Raw genomic sequence first — 4763 nt, forward strand, 5'->3', positions numbered from 1 at the left:
GACTAGTTCTTGATTTCCATTAGCTAGACTCCAATACTAAAAATGTCTCCCAAATATGGAGACAAACATTTTAACATTACCCCAATGTTATTTCTCTCAAATGGACAGTTTCTGATGGTATGCTTGCTCCTCACTTGCTTTATCAATTCCCTACTGATCCTAAGTACCCATGAATATCTGGTGACTGTTCAAGTTTCAATGTTGGCCTTTATTCTTGGTAGCTCAAAGTGTCATGCACATGTGGCTTTTACCTTATGGGTGTACTATTATTCTGGGCCTCTCCTATATAACTATATGGTTAAATTATCTGTTTGTGTTTTGTTAATCTCTCGGTGGCTGACAGTAACTAAATAAGCTTATGCTTAATTAGTCAGATGTTGAATTAGTAAGATCAAGTAGTGGCTTGAGTTCCTGTTGGTAATCAATACCAACAAAGAGCTACTTTATTTTAAGTAGAATTTCTTTTAAGGACTCTAGCTAGATTAGTGGGGAAAAAGATTGCTGATTTGTTGCCTATGATAATGGATCATCAAATGTTTCCCTTTGTCCCTGGTTGCCTCCTTAATTGATGCCTTATGATCCAAATGACCCAAGTCCCTTGCATGATCCCATTTGTCCCTAATGTTGCTTAAGATGAATAAATTCCCTCTAATCACCATTTGGAGATCAAGACTAGTTCTTGATTTCCATTAGCTAGACTCCAATATGAATGCCACTGTGGTATCCTTTGAAGAAAATGGGAAGTTTCTGATGGTTTAAAAGACTAGGTGATGCTAGGTTATTAAGTTGGCTGTCAAGGTTGGTTTTATCTGGTTAACTTGGATAGGCTATGTGTTCTTGCTTACTTATGCATATCCATCTCTACTCGGATTGACTAGCTCAGGCTTGGCCTCTCTCTTGCCGACATCACTTGGTTACTACCAAGTGATGAGTAATCCCTTATGGTACCCCAACTTTGTTTTAAACTCAACTGAGTAATGATAAATTTCTATTTCTTGTTGGCTTTGATGAAAATAGAGATATCCAAAGTAGGGGATCATGTAAATGAATGCCACTGTGGTATCCTTTGAAGAAAATGGACTGTTTCTGATGGTTTTAAAAGGCTAGGTGGTGCTAGGTGATTAAGTTGGCTACCAAGACTTGTCTCATCTGGTTAGCTGGGATATGCTATGTGTTGTTGCTTGTTTAGGCATATCTATCACTTACTAGATTTACTGGTTCTTGATTGGCCTCTCTTTTGCCAGCATCACTTGGTCTATATACCAAGTGATGAATAATCCCTTTGGAGCATCCGCTCCATGCATGCTATGTGTGTTTGAGCATCTTGACTTATGTCACCATGGTTGCTGGTTTGGTGGTGTTTTTGTACTTGCCGATGATTAGATGGTTGGTCGATCACTCGTACAGTCGGGGGTGGAGCAAGTGAGCCTGGTTTGATGGCACAAATATCAATATCTTGTGCATCCTACCTGGCCTCACTTACTCCATCCCTGGATGTTAATATTTGTTTCGACCGACAAAGTATGAGGCATTCCATTTAGTTCATACTAGCTACTTCTTAATTGCATTGGCCTTTCTTCCATTTTAGTGCCGATGATTAAATTGTTTGGTCACTTGTACACTCTAGGGTGGGGCCAATGAGCCTGGTGCGATGGCACAAATATCAATCTCTTGTGCATCCTACCTGGCCTCGCTGACCCCATCCCTGAATGTTAATATCTTTCGACCAACAAAGTATGAGGCATATGATATCTAGTTGAGATACCACTTGGCTCTTTCTTCCATTTTAGTGCCGATGATTAGAATGTTTGGTCACCTATACACCGCAATATACTTTGTAGACGGTCCCCTCTTTCCCGGCCGCCGTTCCGTGAACGAGTCCTTGACGAGACAACAACGCCGACCTGCCTCTCCGGCGCAGAACCACGCCAGTCCCAGCCGCCTCCCTTGTGGCCGCATCTCCTGCGCTCTGCGCTTTTCTCCATGGTCGGACCACGATTGGACACACCGAGGGAATAATGATAATCGCCATCACCACTATCGTCAGACTCCACAGGTGTAGAGTACTTTGCAGCAGATGCCACTTTTCTTCTCTGCCGTCCGAGTGAACGAGTCCTTGATGCAAGACCGTGCCGGCCTCCCTAGCATCATGCCGACCCATTGTTGCCGCAGCTTCGGGCCGTGTCTCCGCGCCTGCACTCTTCGCCTTCTTGCCGGTGAACCAATAGATCGATCGTTGGAATAAGGAGCCGATGACGGCCGATCGCAATCTATTCTTGCGACCGGCCGTCATCGGTTTCCTTATTCCAACGATCAGTCTATTGGTTCACCGGCAAGAAGGCGAACAGTGCAGGCGCGGACACACGGCCCGAGCGCGGCAACATGGGCCGACATAATGCTGGCAGGCCGGCACGGTCTTTGCATCAAGGACTCGTTCACTGGACGGCGAGGGAAGAAAAGTGGCATCTGCTGCAAACTGCTATGCACCTGTGGAGTCTGGCGATGGTGATGGCGATTATCATTATTCCCCCGGTGAGTCCAATCGTGGTCCGGCCATGGAGAAGAGCGCAGGAGACGCGGCCACAAGGGAGGCGGCTGGGACTACCGTGGTTCTGCGCCGGAGAGGCAGATCGGCGTTGTTGTCTCGTCAAGGACCCGTTCACGGAACGACGACCGGGGAAAGGGGGCCCTTCTGCAAAGTATACTGCGGCGTATACTGCAACTATGGTTTCTGACCATAGTATTTGTGTTGACCAACAATGTATGAGGCACTTATTCCATTTTGTCATTCCATTTGCTTTGGTATTTTCAAAATGCCGATGATTAAAATGTTTGGTCACCGTACACTTGGGGGTGGCGTAAGTGAGCCTGGTAAGATAGCACAAATATCAATCTCTTGTGCATCGGACTTGGTCTCACTTACGCCATCCCTGAATGTTAATATTTGTGTTGACCAACAATGTATGAGGCATTTATTCCATTTCTCTTGTGCATCGGACTTGTTGGTCTCACTTTCTTCCATTTTAATCATAGTAGGAACCGGATGAAGACCCCGATGCAAGCGAGCCTGGTGGGTAAAGAGGAGGGAGCAAAGGAGGAACCGGATGAAGACTACTTTGTATCTCGAAATTGTGAAATTTGTATGAATTAAGAGTTGTATGCAAAACATTTGACACTTGCCACTATATATGTATCTCGATCGGGCTCTAAGTACTGTGATGATGATGTATAATGTTGCTATGTTATATGTGTCCATATTATATTTGTCTATATGTCTATATTATGCGTGTATACTGTGTACAAAACCTGTATAAAACCTGTATAATACACCAGGGAGCACAAAATCGATTATACCTGTACATTGTTCTGTGGCGCACCAAAATAGAATTCAGTGGCGCACCTATTTCTGTGGCGCAGCTGGTCCATATGCGCCACAGAACACCTTACTTCTGTGGCGCATGGTCCGGTGCGCCACAGAAATCCTATTTTTGTGGCGAAGTTTCTGTGGCGCACCGCCCATGCGCCACAGAATCATGTTTTCGTGCGCCACTGATGAGGCTTTTCCTACTAGTGATTCCAACTCTGTGATACTTACTTCATCCAGTGAAGTTTGTATACCTATCTAGTATTCCACGGACTAGCAAAATCTCTTGGTTTGTATCTAGTATACATCCTTTATACACACTTCTGGTAAGGAATGTATTTCTGCCATCCTACTATCATATCTCATAAAATAAATATGTAGCGATTACTAGAATAATCCACATAGACTATAAGCATTGCTACGGAAGATCTAATCTTATCGTAGTCAACTCTTTGAACTTTGTCATAAACAAATTTTCGACAAGTCGAGCTACTTCAAGGATATTCCATCCATGTCCGTCAATTTTATAGATCCATTTACTTTCAAAAAGTATTCACCTATCTTGGATTTCATGGCGCATAGCCATTTTAACGGAGTCAGGACCCATCATAGCTTCTTTGCATGTAGTTGGTTTATTATTGTTCAAAATCAATCATTTATCCACAAATCATTTATTTGATCACAAAGTAAACCATAACTACAAGGTTCAATAGATACTTCGATCTCCATGACTATAACACTTTGTAGTCATAGGAGCCATGATCGTCGTGGCCGCATTTGGAACCATTTCTGATGATGCGCTACTCTGATCATCATGCTGGGGTTCATAAACCTTATCAAGTTCCATTGTCCTCCCACTCAAATACTTCACTAGAAAACAATTTCTTGGAAATGAGTAAGTAACATTAACTAACACTTTTGTCTTTTACTTCATAGTGGAAAGAATTTCCAATTTGTTCTCTGGGACAACAACAAAGACATTCATCCGGTTTTGGTTGTAAACTCATTTACTTATGCTACGCATACCAAAAATTTAGGAAAGGACTATTATGGTTTATACCCATGCCATAACTCGTATGGTGTCATTTCAACGGATTATGATGATGCTCTATTTAGTGTAAAAGCGGGTAGTCTCTAAAGCATAATCCACAAAAATATAATGGCATCATTTTATTTTATCTCATCATTAACCCAACAAGGTTTGGATACGTCTCTCGGATACTCCATCATCACTATGATACTCCAAGAAACGTGAGTTGTAGAATAATTCCATAACTCTCTTAGATGTTCACTAAAACTCGTAATTCAAATATTTCCACCATGATCCAATCATAGATATTTGACTTTTCTATTATGATGATTTCCACTTCATGCTAAAATTTATTTGAATCTATTCAAA

The 4763-nt window shown here is 42.4% G+C and overlaps 1 non-coding gene across 1 annotated transcript; it reads left to right on the top strand.

The window, feature by feature from the left end:
- Positions 1–3372: 3372 nt before the first annotated feature.
- On the top strand, positions 3373–3483 carry LOC124658569. Its single transcript, XR_006989286.1, has one exon. It is a non-coding gene; the product is annotated as a small nucleolar RNA SNORA5 (small nucleolar RNA).
- Positions 3484–4763: the final 1280 nt, after the last annotated feature.

Source organism: Lolium rigidum, chromosome 5 (genome assembly GCF_022539505.1).
Source record: "Lolium rigidum isolate FL_2022 chromosome 5, APGP_CSIRO_Lrig_0.1, whole genome shotgun sequence".
Taxonomy (NCBI): Eukaryota; Viridiplantae; Streptophyta; class Magnoliopsida; order Poales; family Poaceae; genus Lolium; species Lolium rigidum.